The sequence below is a fragment of the Chionomys nivalis genome, chromosome X, assembly GCF_950005125.1.
Source record: "Chionomys nivalis chromosome X, mChiNiv1.1, whole genome shotgun sequence".
Classification (NCBI taxonomy): domain Eukaryota; kingdom Metazoa; phylum Chordata; class Mammalia; order Rodentia; family Cricetidae; genus Chionomys; species Chionomys nivalis.
Genome location: NC_080112.1, coordinates 73,056,866 through 73,077,060, shown reverse-complemented (window position 1 = coordinate 73,077,060; position 20,195 = coordinate 73,056,866). Strand labels below are relative to the sequence as shown.

Genomic DNA, 20,195 nt, shown 5'->3' with positions numbered 1-20,195 from the left:
AAATCCAGCCTTACAGAAAGTAATAGAAGGAAAATCACTAAACAAGGAGTCCAACAATGACCACAATATCTCAGACAACTAGAGACCCTTCACCAGCGCAACACAAAGAAGGGGAACACACAAAATTTACAACTTAAAAAATGACCGGAGTTAACAACCACTGGTCATTAATATCACTTAATGTCAATGGACTCAACTCTCCTATAAAAAGGCACAGACTAAGAGATTGGATACGAAAACAGGATCCAACATTCTGCTGTTTACAAGAAACACACCTCAACCACAAAGACAGGCACTTACTCAGAGTAAAGGGTTGGGATAAGGCTTATCAAGTAAATGGACCTAAGAAACAAGCAGGGGTGGCCATACTAATTTCTAACAAAGTTGACTTCAAACTTAAATCAATCAGGAGAGATGGAGAGGGACATTTTCTACTCATAACAGGAACAATTCATCAGGATGAAGTCTCAATCCTGAATATCTATGCCCCTAATATAAAAGCACCCACGTACGTAAAAGAAACATTGTTAAAACTCAAGGCAGCCATCAAACCGCACACATTAATAGTAGGAGACTTTAATACTCCTCTCTCACCAATGGACAGGTCAAGTAGACAGAAACCTAACAGAGAAATAAGAGAATTAATGGAGGTAATGAATCAAATGGACTTAACAGACATCTATAGAATATTCCACCCAAATAGGAAAGAATATACCTTCTTCTCTGCAGCTCATGGAACCTTCTCAAAAATCGACCACATACTCGGTAACAAAGCAAACATCCACAGTTACAAAAAATATTAATAACCACCTGTATCTTATCAGATCACCATGGATTAAAGCTAGAATTCAGCAACAATGCTACCCCCAGAAAGCCTACAAACTCATGGAAACTGAATAGTCAACTACTGAACCATACCTGGATTAAGGAAGAAATAAAGAAAGAAATTAAACTCTTCCTTGAAGACAATGAAAATAAAGAAACAACATACTCAAACCTATGGGACACTATGAAAGCAGTTCTGAGAGGAAAGTTCATAGCACTAACTGCCCACTTAAAGAAAACAGAGAAAGCACACATTGGAGACTTAACAGCTCACCTGAAAGCTCTAGAAAAAAAAGAAGCAGACTCACCTAGAAGGGGTAGAAGACTGGAAATAATCAAACTGAGGGCTGAAATCAACAAAATAGAAACACAGAAAACAATTGAAAGAATCAATGAATCAAAAAGCTGGTTCCTGGAGAAAATCAACAAGATTGATAAACCCCTATCCAAACTAATCAAACGGCAGAGAGAGAATTTGCAAATTAATAAGATCAGAAATGAAAAGGGAGACATAACCACAGACACAGAGGAAATTCAGAGAATCATTAGATCTTACTACAAAAGCCTGTATGCCACAAAACTGGAAAATGTAAAAGAAATGGATGCTTTTTTAGATAAATACCATTTACCAAAGTTAAACCAGGACCAGGTGAACAACCTAAATAGACCTGTCAGTCGTGAAGAATTAGAAGCTGTTATCAAAAACCTCCCTTCCAAAAAAAGTCCAGGACCAGATGGTTTCAATGCAGAATTCTACCAGAACTTCCAAGAAGACCTAATACCTATTCTCCTTAATGTATTTCACAATATAGAAACAGAAGAGTCATTGCCAAATTCCTTTTATGAAGCTACAGTAACTCTGATACCAAAACCACACAAAGACCCAACCAAGAAAGAGAATTACAGGCCAATCTCACTCATGAACATCGACGCAAAAATCCTCAACAAAATTCTGGCAAACCGAATCCAAGAACACATTAGAAAAATTATCCATTATGATCAAGTAGGCTTCATACCAGAGATGCAGGGCTGGTTTAACATACGCAAATCTATCAATGTAATCCATCATATAAATAAACTGAAAGAAAAAATCCATATGATCGTTTCATTAGATGCTGAAAAAGCATTTGACAAAATTCAACATCCCTTTATGATAAAAGTCTTGGAGAGATTAGGGATACAAGGGTCATACCTAAATATAATTAAAGCTATATACAGCAAGCCGACAGCTAATATCAAATTAAATGGAGAGAAACTTAAAGCCATTCCACTAAAATCAGGAACACGCCAAGGCTGTCCACTCTCTCCATACCTCTTCAATATAGTTCTCAAAGTTTTAGCAATAGCAATAAGACAACATAAGGGGATAAAGGGGATTCAAATTGGAAAGGAAGAAGTTAAACTTGCATTATTTGCAGATGATATGATAGTGTACATGAGCGACCCCAAAAACTCCTCCAAAGAACTCCTACAGCTGATAAACGCCTTTAGTAATGTGGCAGGATACAAGATCAACTCCAAAAAATCAGTCGCCCTCTTATACACAAAGGATCTGGAAGCAGAGAGAGAAATAAGAGAATCATCACCTTTCACGATAGCCACAAACAGCATAAAATATCTTGGGGTAACTCTAACCAAGGAAGTGAAAGATCTATTTGACAAAAACTTTAAGGCATTGAAGAAAGAAATTGAAGAGGATACCAGAAAATGGAAGGATCTCCCTTGCTCTTGGATTGGGAGAATCAACATAGTAAAAATGGCAATTCTACCAAGGGCAATTTATAGATTCAATGCAATCCCCATTAAAATCCCATCAAAATTCTTCACAGATCTTGAAAGGACAATAATCAACTTTATATGGAGAAACAAAAAACCCAGGATAGCCAAAACAATCTTATACAATAAAGGAACTTCTGGAGGCATTACCATCCCTGACTTCAAACTCTATTACAGAGCTACAGTAATGAAAACAGCGTGGTACTGGCATAAAAACAAAGAAGTCAACCAATGGAATCGTATAGAAGACCCGGATTTTAACCCACAAACCTATGAACAACTGATTTTTGATAAAGGAGCTAAAAATATACAATGGAAGAAAGAAAGAATCTTCAACAAATGGTGCTGGCACAATTGGATGTCAACCTGTAGAAGAATGAAAATAGACCCATATCTATCACCATGCACAAAACTCAAGTCCAAATGGATCAAAGACCTCAATATCAATCTGAACACACTGAACCTGATAGAAGAGAAAATGGGAAGTACCCTACAACATATGGGCACTGGAGATCGCTTCCTATGTATAACCCCAGCAGCACAGACATTAAGGGCAACATTGAATAAATGGGACCTCCTGAAAGTGAGAAGCTTCTGTAAAGCAAAGGACACTGTCATTAAGACAAAAAGGCACCCTACTGACTGGGAGAAGATCTTCACCAACCCCGCAACAGACAAAGGTCTGATCTCCAAAATATATAAAGAACTCAAGAAACTAGACTTTAAAAGGATAATTAACCCAATTAAAAAATGGGGCACTGAACTGAACAGAGAATTCTCAACAGAAGGAGTTAAAATGGCCAAAAGATACTTAAGGTCATGCTCAACCTCCTTAGCGATCAGAGAAATGCAAATCAAAACAACTTTGAGATATCATCTTACACCTGTCCGAATGGCTAAAATCAAAAACACCAAGGATAGCCTTTGCTGGAGAGGTTGTGGAGAAAGGGGTACCCTCATCCATTGCTGGTGGGACTGCAAACTTGTGCAACCACTTTGGAAATCAGTGTGGCGGTTTCTCAGAAAAATTGGGATCAACCTACCCCTGGACCCAGCAATAGCACTCTTGGGAATATACCCAAGAGATGCCCTATCATATGACAAAAGCATTTGTCCAACTATGTTCATAGCAGCATTATTTGTAATAGCCAGAACCTGGAAGCAACCTAGATGCCCTTCAATGGAAGAATGGATGAAGAAAGTGTGGAATATATACACATTAGAGTACTACTCTACGGTAAAAAACAATGACTTCTCGAATTTTGCATGCAAATGGATGGAAATAGAAAATACGATCCTTAGTGAGGTAACCCAGACCCAAAAAGAAGAACATGGGATGTACTCACTCATAATTGGTTTCTAGCCATGGATAGGGGCCACTGAGTCTATAATTTGTGATCCTAAAGAAGCTAAACAAGAGGGTAAACCCAAGGAAAAACATATAGATATCCTCCCAGCTATGGGAAATAGACATGACTGATGGGCAAAAAATTGGAATCTTGGGGGTGGGGTGGGATGGGGATGAGGGGTGATGGGGAGAGAAAAGTGTGAAGGAGAGGATGAGGGGAACTGGGGGAATCGGGGTGATTGGGGATAAAGGAAGGTTGGATAGGGGAGCAGGGAAACTCATACCTTAGGTAAGGGAGCCACCTAAGGGGTGGCAAGAGACTTGAACTTGGAATGGCTACCAGATGCCCAGGGCAATGTCCCCAGTTAGTTCATTGTGGCACCTGAGGATAGGGAACCTGAAATGAACCTATCCTATAATCATACTGATGAATATCTTGCATATCGCCATAGAACCTTCATCTAGCAATGGATGGAGATAGAGCCAGAGACCACACTGGAGCACCGGACTGAGCTCCCAAGGTTATAATGAGGAGCAGAAGGAGAGAGAACATGAACAAGGAAGTCAGGACCATGAGGGGTGCACCCAACCACTGAGACAGTGGGGCTGATCTATTGGGAGCTCACCAAGGTCAGCTGGACTGCTACTGAAAAAACATGGGATAAAACCGGACTCTCGAAATGTGGCGGACAATGAGAGCTGACGAGAGGCCAAGGAGAATGGCACAGGAACTTTCAACTGGCGATAGATCGAGAGAGAGACAGAGACCCAAATTGGAGCAACGGTCTGAGCTCTTAAGGTCCAAATGAGGAGCAGAAGGAGGGAGAACATGAGCAAGGAAATCAGGACCACGAGGCGTGCACCCACCCACTGTGACAGTGGAACTGATCTATTGGGAGCTCTTCAAGGCCAGCTGGACTGGGACTGAATAAGCATGGGTTGAAACTGGACTCTCTGAACATGGCGGACAATGAAGGCTGATGAGAAGCCAAGGACAATGGCACTAGGTTTCGATCCTAATACATGAACTGGCTTTGTGGGAGCTTAGCCTGTTTTGATGCTCACCTTCCTGGGCCTGGATGGAAGTGGGAGGACCTTGGTCTTCCTGTAGGGCAGGGAATTTGGACTGCTCTTCAGTATCGAGAGGGAGGGGGAATGGACTGGGGGGAGGAGAAGAGGAGTGGGGATGGGGGAGGGGAGTGGGGGGAGGGGGCAATGTGTGGGAGGAGGGGAGGGAAATGGGAAACGGGGAGCAGTTGGAAATTTTAATTAAAAAAGAATAAAAAAAATGAAAAAAAAAAAAAAGAAGCTAGAGTTAATAGGCCAAGCAGTGATTTAAATAATACAGTTTCTGTGTGATTATTTCGGGAGTCTGGGTGGTTGGGAAATGAACAAACTGCCTCCAACACCCAGATATTTAACTGCTTTAGATCATAGAAAGTTTTTCTTTTGCCTTCAGTTATAGCAGGTAGTTTCTCTGAGTACAATAGTCTAGCTTGACAGTCATGATCATTTAGAATTTGGAGTGCATTTCTCCAGGATATATTTCAGAGTTTCCACTGAGGAACCAGTTGTTATTCTGATGGGTTTTCCTGTATATGTGACTTGTCTGTGTTTTTGGTCCTACTGCAGCTGGAATCTGTGTTCACATCCATGACCCATGTTGCCACCAAATACCACATGGTTGCCTGGGGTATGGACTGCCACCTGAGGCCATGTTGGTGTCTGAGAGCCACACTGCCACCAGGGCCATAGTGATCTGTATGACCTGATCTGCCACTGGGGCTGTGGTGGCATCCAGTCTTGAGCTGCTGCCGAGTACCATGTCTGGATCCATGGTCCCACTGCAAGTGGAGTCTATGTTGATGTCCATGGCCTGTGTTATTACAGGAGGCCATGGGAACCATGTGTATTGAAATCCAAGGGTTGTGATGAGCCAGTTCTGGCCTTCAGTGACCCTGGGGTAGCTGGCCCTGCCCCTCACTGGACACTGCAGCAGGAAAACTAGCTCTACTCCTCATGGGAGAGCTGAGTCCTGCACTTGGGAGAGAGACCTCATCCCGTACCACAGGCTTGGGAAAGCTGATTCCTATGGCATAGGCCTAGAAGAGTTGGCTCTGCCCCTTGCCTAAGGCGGTTGGTCCCAGTGGCCCAGACTGACCAGCTCACCTACCACCCAGACCCACATCCTGGGCTTTGCATTGGCCCAATACCATTAGGAGAAATGAAGAGATGTTGGAAAGATGGAAGAGTGAGTTGGTATTTTTTGTTTTGTTTTTAATTATTTGGGGGAGGTTTTCTTTTGGGGGAGATGCTGCATGGCATGAGAAGATATGGAGGGACTGAGAGGTGAGTGGGATTTAGGTGCATGATGTGAAATTAACAAAGAATAAAGAAATACACACACATACACTAGCATATATTATCTTGATCTGGCTTAGGCACTACTGCCTGCTTAAATAATGCCAGTTTTAAAACCAGACCATGGGATTGTGTTATTTGGCACCATGTAACTGTAATTCTAGCACTTGAAAGTTGAGGTAGGAAGATTTCAAATTCAGGGTAGTCTGGGCTACATAGCAAAGACCATGTCTCCACAACAGCAACAAACTTGTAAGTTTTGAGCCTGGAACGTTGAGTGACTGGATTCCTAACTGACTTCTTTGTGGATGACTCAAACATCTACCCACAAATGTTCCATAGAAATCCCATAGGGCCTAGGGAGAATGTCCTATGATGTACAGTGACCACTCTTCCCACTCACCACCCTGACACAAGGTTCAAAGGAGAATGTCCAGAGTGACCTGGAGTGAGTGAGGGAGCCAGAGACATTATTACTGATAAATAAACCTTAATCTGAAATGTATTGGATACTTCCTTGTTGGCCACTGAACCTTTCCTCAGCTGTCTTCTTGACACTTATGATAATATAGAGGCGACTGAAAATTTGTACTTTAGAAGTAAAATATAATTGACATATTCCAGGTCTCCCTGCGGTTATTGATCATTGAAAAAAAATTGACACCCAAGCATGGTGGTATGCACCCGTAATCCCATCACCTGGAACATTCGAGGCAAGAAGGTCAAGAGTTCAGGGTCATTTTTGGTTATATAACCAGCTACATGAGACTTTGTTTCAAAACAAATGTAAAACAAACAAATGTTTTTAATCTATGTCCCACGCACGGTCAAGGGTGGAGAGAGCTCTGTGGTCAAAAAGACAGAGGCCTTTGCCTTCAACAGAAGATACTTCTAATGGAGTGAGTGCGATAATATATTTGTTTTATTAGGTCCGAACGTCTTCCTTGGGGAATGGGGGAGGGGTGAAGGCACAACATCAATGAACACAGACACCACGAGTCAGGTAGAAGGCTTACAGCAGACTCATTTATTTAACAACAGGGAAAATCTTATCTACCCTCCCAGCACTCAGTCATTTTGATCTGTTGACAGTTGACATCTCATGCTTGTCTCTCATTGGCTAGACACAATCAGAACCTCTGACAGTGCCTGTTGCTAGGCACTCAGGAAACACTGAGTTGGTTGATCCTTATTGGCTAGGCACAGACAGGACCTTTGACAGCGCCAGGCCTTAACTTCCTACATATCCACCCTTTTTTGTTTACTACAGAGGGCACTCAGTGAGAGCCAGACTTATTTGCCCAGACCTTGTTGACCCGCCTCAGGAAGGCTTAGCAACTGAACTATGCCTGTCTTAAGTTGGCCTGCCAAGCAAGCTCGTGGCCATTATTGACTACTAGCCCTCGAAGAGCATTCATTCTTTGAGAGCTGCCAGAGTTGGGGGGCTAGGCAGTGGCCTTTTGAATTACAAATAATCAGGCATGCATGACCTCCTGTGGAGGACGGCCAGAAGGATGCCTAAGAACCATTACCAACTGAAGAGTCACCTTAGTTGCTGTCCACTGATGTTGGATCTTCTGTATGAGATATTTAAGGAAAATAAAGGTTAACAAAACCACCCCACCAATTAATACATATGTGAACATCCAGGAGGGATCCAATAGCCTTTTATGTTATGCCAAACTTTTTAAAAAAAAAATGAGGAGTCAAAGGCCATAACCTTTGCCTTAATAAAGGGAAGTATGTACATTAAGAAAGGGGAGTATGTACATTAAGAAAGGGAAGTATGTACATTACTCATCCTGAATTAATCCCTCCTTGGTAGAAGCAGGCTGATCAATGGCCAGGTATACCTAGCTTACCGGGACCCATATTTGTGCTGTGGCAGTCTAAGGAAAAACACAAGTACACCCTCTCCCACAGGTTAGCACAGGGGCTGGTGGCTGTTATTGGAGGAAGAGAGGATCTCTCTGTGTCACCAGGGGCAGGGGTGTGTTCCTTGGCAGAGATGCCCAGTGCTTGTAAGCTGGGCTGTGCCCCTTGTCATCAAAGCTGAGAAAGTTCATATGGAAAAGAACCTCTGTTAAGGTCAGATGAGGATCTCTCCTAGCCTTTGGCAAGACAGTTCTGGCCAACAGCTCCTTAAAAGTCCTACTGGTCCTCTCCACAATGGCTTGTCCCTGTGGATTATAGGGTATGCCAGTGTTATGGGAAATCTTCCAGGACTCCAGAAAGTCATTGAATTGTTGAGAGGAATAGACAGGACAATATATGCAGACACACAGATACACATATACTTACAAATAATTAAAAATAAGATAAAGATATTAAAAATAACAATATTCTACTGAATATATGTTACATCTATTATTATCTATACGTTATTTATCTATCACTTACCTATATATCTATTATCTAGCTAGCTAGCTATCATCCATCTATTAATTTTACCTATTAGTTTGTCAAAATATACTTAAGTTACTCAGCCAAAAAAGGTACTAAAGAGTCAGAAATAAGTAAAGGGAGAAATAGAATTTTGGGGAGATAACAGTTTTGACAACAATAGTCCCTAGATTTTTGGTTTTCTTCTGTTCTACACCAGGTGGCTTTTCTGATATGAGGAAAAACTCTGAACTTTTTTTCTAACAACATGCTTGGATTTAGAGAAGAAGAGACCCACACTCCAACTTCAAAGCCAGCTTTGATTTTTAATTGAATTGGGACTACAACTTTTCTGAGAAGTAAAGAGATATAGGTGTTTAGGTAGTGAGATCTAATATGTGACAGGTACCAGCACTCAGTCCCCTGAGTTTTCCCTGGAATCTGAAAAAACCAGGGTGATGTGAGTGGTGGGAGTGGAGGTGGGGACTGCATGGGGCTGTATCTAGGGATGGAGTGGAGGCGGGGACTGCATGGGGCTGTATCTAGGGATGGAGTGGAGGCGGGGACTGCATGGGGCTGTATCTAGGGATGGAGTGGAGGTGGGGACTGCATGGGGCTGTATCTAGGGATGGAATGGAGGCAGGGACTGCATGGGGCTGTATCTTTATTGGAAGTGTAGGGAGCCCAGCTAGGATCTTGTTTTTTGGCAAGTGATTGACAGTTATATCCAAAATGATAGTATCTGATAAGCCTTTCAGTGCAGGGATGTCTAGGAGATTAGTCACTCCTGTCCAGTTAATCCCTAAAAGTGGTTTCCTAAGGAAGAAGATGGACAATGTTCCAGCTAAAGGCATGTCATCAGTCAAGGGCTCCACGATAGCCCACAATGTCCCACGAATCCGAATTCCTTTCATTCCAGCTCTACAAAAATATCCCACCTCTTTGTCTGTGTAAGTTAAGTTTCTCCAGAGGGTGGTTTGTCTGCTGGATGCCCCATCTAACTACCCAAAAGCTTCCACGGGCATTGCCAACATGCTAAATACAAATTCAGATAGTGAGGTAAAGAAAACCAAATGTGATGTTGTGATTGAGTCCTTTTTAAGTTGACCACAGATTGTTATCCGACCAAATGAAAGAAGCCTCTGGGAATGAGTTTGGCTCATTATTTGGAAGGAAGAAAAGGGGCGGGGACCGAAGAGGAAAATCAGTAAAAGCTGAAGCAGTGGGGCAGTTTGGGAGGTTTCACAGGGCAGGGAAAGGACAGAAGAATTTATTCTGAGATGAGAGCTGTTCTGAGTGTCTTAGACATGGGATCAGAGCGCTCTGACTTTAATAACGACTGAATGGCAAAAATTAGGGCTAGAAGACATATCCGACACAAGATGAAACCACAGAAAAGCATCCCCTTACATAGCTGTTCTTTCGCATGCGCAAATGGAAGTGTGGAGAGGATGGACCCAGAGTTCCTGGGATGGAGACACAGTGCTCTATAGGGGCTTTTGATTTCTTCCCGGGGTTTTTTACTTTCCTAAAGAAGCTGGTTCGTGGGATTCATCACACAATCACAGTTATTTGTTGTATTAATCTGACTTGAGCGATCTTTTCCTGTCAGCACTGAGAACATTCTCACAAATAAAATTAAGCTTCTCGCTAGGAATAGGGAATTCATGCTCTGTTTTTTCCTTACTATGCCTCTAGAGGGCAGGATTGTCTAACTAATGAGCCAAAGGGCTGGCTGGGCTCTTTTTCTCTTCCCCTATTGCTAGTTACTGAGAATAACTAGAGCAAAATAAAATATTCTTTTGTGTGACTATATATGCATTCTTTATAGACGTTGTCTTCTTAAATTTGTAGCTGCAACTTTTGAAACAATTTTCAGATGATTTAGAACTTCTATAGTATAGAATAGAATCTACACAATGTTTCATTTAATATTAAGAAGTACATTTCAGACAGCGTCTCTAGTTGCATAAAAACTTTAAGAGGAACTTATTTTAAAATTCAGCGTTTAACTAAATTCCTCATATCAAGCAGGGCAGTCTTAGAAACCATCCAAGTATCTATTGGATACAATAAAATAGACCTTAACTTCCGGGATCTGTCAGCCGCTTCCTCTGGGCCTCCCTCCTCCATCGGTGCCCGCCGGAGCCTGTTCGCATCGACTGACCAGAGTCCACGAATCTTCCACTCTGGCCCTCCGGACCGACCCGACCCCAGGGTGTTGTCTACAGCAGCCTGTGATTCGTCAGTTATTGGGGGACCCTCCCCAACAAGAGAAAAGCCATCTTTCCGAGTAACCTTAAGGTTCTTCGGTTCCACCCCCACCTCCCGCCAAAGTTGCTCTCTTTTCTGTGTTACTATTCATTGCATAAAGTCCTTTATGTAGGACCACCAAAGTTCTCATTTGACTCTGCCACTTTGTTGGGCGACCCTGGGAAAGTTGATTCTCGGTGTCTCGGTTTCCCCAGCTGCAGTAAGAAGAGTCTTCGTCTACTTGGCTTTTATTAGGTTCAAGAGTAGCTGCTCAAATGATAATGAAAATAAATAATAGCCATTACTAATGCTTCTTAGACATTTACGAATGCCTGCCTTCCTTGCCTTTCCTCTTTCCTTGTACTCAAAGACTAGGATTTGTTTCTGGCCTCATTCAAATACTCAACACTCTTGGGAACATGCTTTCTGACTTTTGAAAACACTTAAGCATCATGTCTCTGCATCAGTTTCTGCTAGAGCCAATCACCTGTCACGCCTGGAACAGGGATCGTAACCAGATTGCCCTTAGCCACAATATGGGAGCTAGTGGACGAAGGCTCGTAAGCTGAAGGAACATAATGGACACACTACAGGTATTGACTGGGATTCTAAGAGCGACCACATCGTCACTTGTGGGGCGGACCGAAACGCATCTGGGAAGCCCACCCTGGTGATCCTGAGGATTAACCGTGCAGCCACTTTTGTGAAGCGGTCCCCACCCGAGAATAAGTTTGCTGTGGGGAGTGGGGCACGGCTCATTTCTGTATGTTACTTTGAGTCTGAAAATGACTCGTGGGTGAACAAGCACATTAAGAAGCCATTTTGTTCCACAGTCCTCAGCTTGGACTGGCATCCCAACAACGTTTTGCTGGCTCATGTGACTTCAAGTGAAGAGTGTTTTCTGCCTACATCAAAGAGATGGATGAGAGAAGCCAGCCAGCACTTCCTGGGGCAGCAAGATGCCTTTTTGGTCAGCTGACGTCTGAATTTGGTGGCAGTGGCACCAGCAGCTGGGTGCATGGGGTCAGCTTCTCTGCCAGTGGGAGCCGCCTGTCTTGGGTCAGCCATGACAGCACTGTGTCCGTTGCTGATGCCTCAAAAAGTGTGCAGGTTTCTACTCTGAAAATTGAGTTCCTGCCACTGCTGAGTGTGTCGTTCATCTCAGAGAACAGCGTTGTGACCGCTGGCCACGCCTGCTGCCCGATGCTGTTTAACTCTGACGACCGTGGCTGTTTGACCTTTGTGTCCAAATAGATGTCCCAAAACAGAGCATCCAGTGCAACATGTCTGCCGTGGAATGCTTCTGCAACATGGACGAGAGAGCCACAACTGAGGATCGCAACACAGCCTTGGAGACACTGCACCGGAGCAGCATCACTCTGCTATGAGCTGGACAAGCAAGACTGTCGAAAATTTTGCAGTACTGGCATCGATGGAGCCATGACAATTTGGGATTTCAAGATCCTGGAGTCTTCCCACTCAGGGCCTCCGGATAATGTGAAGCTGACTGAGCCTCTGCCATCCAGCATGAGGAAGAGACGGGGCTTCGCACACTCTGCCGTTGGAATGCTGGTGAGGACCGCCGGCCTGTGGAAACACTGTCACGCTATCAAGCAACTAGCATGATAGCATGTGTTCGTGTGGACGTTGTGGGTGAAGTGTGGGTTTTAAAGACAGCAGGGGTTTCTTTTTTGTTTTTTTCTTATCTTTTCATTTTGTTTTGATTTTGCTATCTCATTCCATTTTTGACAAAAGCTTCTCTTTAAGTAGTTTATTATGGAAGATTGTCACACTAAAAGGGTAAGGGAAGTGTGTATTGTCTGCTAAAAAATTAAAAACCCAGTGTGCAAAAAGAAAAATAGCCCTACAGTCAAGGAATTGAAATAAGTTGGAGAGAACTATAATTGTAGGATATTAAGTATTTCTGTTGTTATTTTTGAGACAGGGTTTCACTACGTAGATCTTGCTGTTCTGACACTCTGTAGACCAGGCTGGCCTCGAACTCATAGACATTGGCCTGCCTTTGCCTCCCAAGTAATGGAATAAAAGGCTGCACCACTATTGTCTGTCATGAACAACAATTTAAAGAAGCAGGTAATATATTCCCATGAAAAGTTCTGTCTCGGTCAAACATTTGTTTTACTGTTTTCTTAAGACAGTATTTTAATTGTTTGAGACTTTCACACAGTTTTTTTTGATTATAGTCACTGCACCTCCCCTAGCTTCTACTAGATCCACCCCTATGCCCCTTCATGTTCCCCACCCACGCAACTTCATGTTCCCTGCCTTAAAAACCTTAGAGTCCCATTTGTCTTGGTCAACTACTATTGGATATGGTGGCTTCCCTGAGGAGTAGTTGAACTACCAGAGGTCACAGCATTAAAGAAAATAACCTCTCTTTCCAGCAGTTATTAAATGCCAATAGTTCCTCAGCTAGGAGTGAGACTCCAGGCTACCTCTCCCCATCTCTATCCTGTTATTTTGTCTGGCTTGAGCTTGTGCAGGCCTTGTATGTACTATCACAATTTCGGTAAGTTCATATGTGCATCTGCCCTGTTCCGTCCAGATAAAACCGTTTTTGAGCCCATCTACCACCTCTGGCTCTTATCATCTTTGCACCCATCTTCTGCAATGACCCCTGAGCCTTGAGTGGATAGATGTGAGGTAGAAATCCTATTTAAGGATAAGGATTCATAAGTCTTATTCTCTGCATGTTGACCTGTTGTGGGTTTCTGTGTTAATTGTTATCTATTATAAGAAGCTTCTTTGATGGGAGTAGAGATTCTCTGATCCATTCATTAAGAGTCATTTTAATGCTATGTCCACTTAGCAGAATAAAAGTAGTACGCTTTCTCTTAGGGCCCATTACCTATCCAAATACATGTACTTGGCCTCATCCACAGTGCTGGGTATGCGTTCCCTCTCATGTAGCAGGTATTAAATCTAATCAGAAAGTGGTTGGCTACTCCCATAACATTCTTGCTACTATTGCACCAGTTGGCATATCTTGCCAGGAAGGTCATTATTGTAGCTCACAGTTGTATACATTTAGGACATGATTGCTCCAACATATGGTTGAGGGGAAGGTTTTGGGCTTTTTTGTTTTTTGTTTTTGTTGTTGCTTTTGGCTTTTCAAGACAGGGTTCATCTCTGTGTAGCCCTGGCTGTGCTGGAACTCACTCTTTAGATCAGGCTGGTCTCGAACTCAGAACTCAGAGATCCATCCGCTTCTGCCTCCTGGATGCTAGGATTAAAGGCATGTACCACCACTGCCCATCTTGGAGGGAATGTTTTATTTTAAATACCAAGGAGAGTAAAGCCAGGGGCATCTGGAAGAGTCCAGAGCAGAGTGATGAAGTAGACTGAACAAGGCCAGCAAACTGGTCATGGCCATGGCTATCCACTAGAGAAGGAAGAATATCAGGGATAGATAATAGAGACAACATAGTGAGAGAAGCAGGGGCAGATCAGAGAGATAAAAATAGCAAGGATAACAGGGTTATAAGGAGAGTGAGTAGCTGGGGGGATGGAAGCCTGTGAACTGAAGGGAGTTTAGGGCAGGGGACAGGTGAGAAGGGCTAGGATGCTAGCATGGACTTTGAAATGTGTAACAGGTACTTGTGATACTGGGGGGCCCTGGTGGACAGCATGGGATTTGATAAGCAGATAACTGCCACAGGTAGCCACATGTACCTTCTGCCAGAGGTAAGGGAAATGACTCCTTTAAGCAAATGGGAGCTAGTTTCACAAGTTCCTGAAGAATGTGGGCTTTTATCTAACTACCAGAAATCCTCCTATTGAATCCATTTCTGGATATTTGAACTGCCTTTTGGAGTTTGGGGAACTGAAGTTTCCTTTGGACCTGACACTTAAATTTTAGAATTTGTGTTGCATATGAATCTACTGGGGCTGGACACCCTATTATTGGTTGTTTTTCATATTTTGACCAGTTGTGGTTTTTTGCAATGTTCTTCATCTGCTCCAAAGAGAAGCTTTGCTGATGAGTTAGAACTATACTTATCTGTGGATATAAAGGTAATTATTTAGACTGTGGTTAGAAAGAATTGTGTTGGTCTAGTCATGTGGTGGTAGTAGGTTCTCTTCTAACATCCATGACCACACTAGCCCTGAACAGTTGACTAGGTTTCCAGTACCAGAAATGGATTTTCATTTATTGATACAAATTTAAAGCTATTTTTGCTATACCATATGTATGTTTATGCTCTTGTATGGGGTATTGTGCTTAGGTAACTAATTTAAAAATATAATGGATAATTAAGAAATACAGATTAATAGTTGTCTATAATAGTCAAATTTATAGTCATGGTAGGTATGTTTTCAAGGTCATATGCAAATATATTTAGATAGATAGATGGTCTTCAAATACTTCAAAAACCTACAGAATATGGCATTTAAGTATGTTTAATAACCTAAGGATTTTCATGACAATGTGATATTCTGCTCCTGTCAGCACCAATTTACTTCAAAAGAAGATGATGGACATTGAAGAACCTCTAAATGGAGTTTACTTTTCTTTGGCAGAAGCTAGCCATTTGGGAAAAAAAAAAAAGAAAAGAAAAGAAAAAAAGAAAAAAAAAACTGCCCTTGCCTCAATTGCTGACAGTATACTGTCCAAACTGGACTAGCAGGATGCCAATAAAGCAAAATGTCTGTCAGATATACTAGCGCCATAGGACATAGCTGGATGCCCCAACATTACAAAAGAGCATTGGGTGATTATCCAGGCATCTAGATGTCCCTGTCATTAGGTGACATTATGCCCTTCTGGGGTCTTTGAGGAAGTAAAAGCCTAAGTAATTAAAATTAGAGTTTTCCTTAGTTATGATAAAAAGTAAACTAGATATAACACTTTAGACTCACAAAGATAAGGTAAATAATTGAGTATTTTCTTTAATTTTGCCAAATACAAATGGACTGGATATTGTAACTGTAATTTTTACTTGATAACTGTTTTTAATATGTAATTTTACTATGTTATAAAACTAAAGCTCTAGAAGCATGAGCCAATGCAAACTAACTCATGTTACACCAGATTTCCTTCTTGCTCCTTGTGGACTGTTCTTCTGACTGTAGCATTTATTTTCAGGGATTCCTCACAACTGGAACCCAATGTGAGGGGCAAGACCCTTGGAGAAGGTAAGAAAATTTTCCTTTAAATAGAATTAGGAGGTAAAATTTCTAGGCCTCTCACAGAAGGGGTCACAACCTTAAGTGAAAGAGTGGGAAAATAACACACAGGAGGGGGGAGGGAGAAAGAGAGACAGAGACAGACAGAGAGAGACAGTGATTTCTATATATCTTCATGGGGCTTGGCAGGACAGGCTGAATGGACTCCATCACTGCCTGCCTTCCCAAGCAATCTGGAACTTAGAGACATCTCATGACAAGTGGTACTAGGCCCTTTCCACCATTTGTAGTTGGCCAAATGGAGAGCTCAGTCTCTGAGGCAACACCAGAGTCACAAGGAATGGCAGATGGGCCTCTGTCACCTGCAACATGGGCTAGAACAGAGCTGTCCCAGAGCTTAGAAGTTTTTTTTCTGTTGATTTGTTTTTTGTTTGTTTTTAATGGTCCCTTCATGGGGAAAATTAAAACAGGCTCATCTTCTAGGACAAAAATAATTGCAACCAGGATATAAAGCACCTAAGCTTATACTGGTTAAATTTAGTGGGGTATTTGTCATTCAGTATGTTATACCCATGTCTATTGTGCCCCACAAGGAAGGAGAGAGACAACATTTTTGGGTTCCAAAGTCTTTAATAAATCACTACATAAGTAGAGCCACTGATCAATCAGGGCTGCAGGATGAACAGGAGCAGCCCCAAACGGGCAGAAGCCAGGTTGATAAGCGCAAAGCCTAAACACACCTGTGCCAAGTTACAGTTACACGTCTCACAATCAGGAGTTAGGGTCTTTCTTGCATGTTCCATTATTGTGAACCGACCCAGAATGCAAGCCTTTCATTCCAACCAATCACATTCATTTGTTCTTCCTGTTGTTAGGAACAGCCATAATGTCTTAGAGAACTAAGGGGCATAACAGACTCCTGTTGTTTAGGGATGAGGTGGGTCAGCCATTGGAAGGTTCTGAGCTCCCCTAAGGCTTGGGAACTTGAATCATATTTCACTCTATAGGTTAAATGAAGTCTGAAGTCAAAATGGCAGTACTTAGGGAAAGGTGCTTTTGCCTGCTCCCTTCAAGTCTATGGAAGACATTCTCCCATCCTGTTCATATTTAAATAAATTCTCAATTTTCAGGGTAAATAAACTAAAAGGGCAAAATTTTAAATTTTGTGTCATATCTATTGGGTACATCCTTATCTGTATATCGCTACTAAGAATTTGACTCTTTGAGTTGCTTTCTGGAGACTCTTGGTTAAATTCTGTAAGAGATGTTATATTTGGAGAAGACAGGGTTATTAGGTTATTAAAATAATAATGGTACTGCCAAAGCTCATAGAATTAATCCCTTACTTCCTTATCAGTTATTTATCCTTTCTTCCTCTTCATCTTCTATTGGAATTATATATCAACAAGGTAATGGCATTATAGAAATTTATTTATGTCATAATTCTCCACAACAATCTGTAGCTCTTTATTTACAGAAAATTATAGACCTAATAATGACAGAAAGGATATGTCTTAAACAACTTGCTGATAAAGACTCTACAGAAATTATTGTAACATTATTTGGTCTACACTGATAATAATTGGTAAGTTGAATTAGCATGCTACTTGGGATCAAGTTATTCCCCTTTGAGACTGTTTTTGAAGATACCCCATGGGTGCTTCCTAAAATTACATCTAAATATCCTATAAAGATTGTTTTTAATGTTTTTACAGATGGCACTTCAAAAGGACAAGGAGAATATATTTCACTCTTACCTACTACAGCATACTGTATATATAACTTAGATTCAACTTTTCTTTAGAAAAGCAGATCTATTACAATATACTGTACCTGTAACTTAAATTCAACTCTTGTTTAAAAAATAGACATGTTTTTTTTAAAGATTTATTTATTTATTATGTATACAACATTCCTTCCGTGTATGCTTGCATGCCAGAAGAGGGAACCAGATCTCATTATAGATGGCTTTGGGCCACCATGTGGTTGCTGGGAATTGAACTCAGGACCTCTGGAAGAACAGTCAGTGCTCTTAACCTCTGAGCCATTTCTCCAGCCCCCAATAGACAAGTTTTTAAGTAACAACTATGTATCTTGCCTCTATCTTGGATGATGACTTCATCTGGATAAAAGCAATCATGTGGTTGACAGCCATCTTACTAAAGTTAAAGGGTACATGCCATTTACCTTCATCACCATCTTGATAAAGGTGACCATGTGGTATAAACCAACTAAGACAGCACCTATACAACTTCTTAGTCCTACCAAACCCTCTGTTTATTATTGTATCTCCTTTTTAGATTAAAGAGGCAACAGCAGGTCTTCAAAATATTTTGGATTAGGATGTATTTTTGTATGATGATCAATTTATAAGGTTACAAAAGTAAATTCGGGTTAGCAAAAACAGAGTTAGAGATAATATTTAACCACTTATATCTTTGCAACTGTGTTAAGCAACATGTTTCTAGAAAATTTTAAATAGGAAACAACATATGTTTGATAAATAAGGTATGCTAGATAAATAAGGTCTATAAAGTCCTAATGTCTATTCAGGCTAGCAGAAACTGACTTGAAGATGTATGTCTAATCTCTTTGTCTTTGTGACTGTATTTATGGTTTAAAGTTTTATTTTGATGCTAAGAGATCTTCAATTGAAAATTTTAAGGCTCAAACTAAACAGGGATAAAACTGTAAAATCCTAATCTTATAAAAGCTACTAACATCTTATAAACTGCTAAAGATAAATAGTACATGCAATTTGATAGTCACCTTAAAAACTATCAAATTCTTTAATGTGCTCAGAATTATGCTTTTTGTGAGGCTAAGTAAAGCCTTCTATAAAATGCTGTCAAAGTTAAGCCTGAAGCAAGTAACAACTAAAAACAAAACTTATTTTAAATCAGGTATATGTAATAAAGATGGTCCTCAAACTCCCTGGAGAGCTGCTGAGCATAGCATTTAAAATGTTTCATAAGAAGGCTTCTGATTATAAAAAGAAATACCAAATCCTAGCAGCATTTCTCTGTCATTTTAATTGCTACAGAAGCCATTTGGATTATACTTCCTGCTCCAATTTATCCTTTTCAGATCTCTGGGAATGTTGATGGCTAACTGCAATTTTAGTTAGCTGCTTTATCAGTTTAACAACAGCAAGTACCCAATTCCTCCCCTACAGCTGCAGCAGCCTGGTCAGTCTGTCTCATATGTAAAAATCAGACTCACAGTTTACCTTGCTGGTAGAATTCATACTGAAAGAGATAAACACACAAAACAGGGTTCAGTGTCAATTCTAATGAAAAATGACAGCAATACCGAACTTCTGGCACCTATGTCTATTGAGAACACAAACAGGAAGAGCCTGCCTAGGAGGAAAGCCAAAAACAGCTCTGTTATGGGTAGGAGGATGCTGCAAAGAGTTGGTGCAATGATAGATGATTTCCTTGCTGATACCTGGTCATATTATGCATCCTTCCAACGATATGCTTGCATTGCTAAAAAAATAAGAAATTTTATCTTATCCTTTACATCAAAAATGGAGATACTCTTATTTCAGGCACTGAGAACCCAAACACCACCCAGTTCCCTTTGTGTATTTGATTACTTCATGTTTTAAAATTTGTATTTTTGAAAAATTTGCATTATTGTACAGATATAACAAAAATTTAAAAATAACAGTATAAATAGTCATGAGATGGATTTTTAAAAGTTAATAAATTGGAGTCAAGAAAGTTTTTTAAAACTTTCTTCTAGATAATATAATAGCCTAGGAATGCAAACATAATTTTGCTTCTCAAATTTACTTGGTGACCAAAGGAATTAAACAAAAAATGCAATCATTATAAATTAGATAATTTTAAAGTTTTCACCCAAAACTATTTTTGATATAGCCTGGGGATTTGTTACATCAAATTGCTTATGAAATGTAGTAAGAAGCAGAGCCTTCCAACAAGTACTCTAAGCATCTAGTACATAATTAGTAATGCATGGACATCAACTTGACATCTAAAATTATGGATTTCTGTGCCTGGGGCGTTCTCTGCTGTTAGATATAATGAGATCTGTGCTCAAAATTCACTACAGCCATATGCAATGCCTCTCCCTC

The 20,195-nt window shown here is 41.0% G+C and overlaps 1 pseudogene; it reads left to right on the top strand.

Moving 5' to 3' along the window:
- The first annotated feature begins 11,397 nt into the window (after positions 1–11,397).
- Positions 11,398–12,446, top strand: LOC130867318 (actin-related protein 2/3 complex subunit 1A-like; annotated as a pseudogene).
- Positions 12,447–20,195: the final 7,749 nt, after the last annotated feature.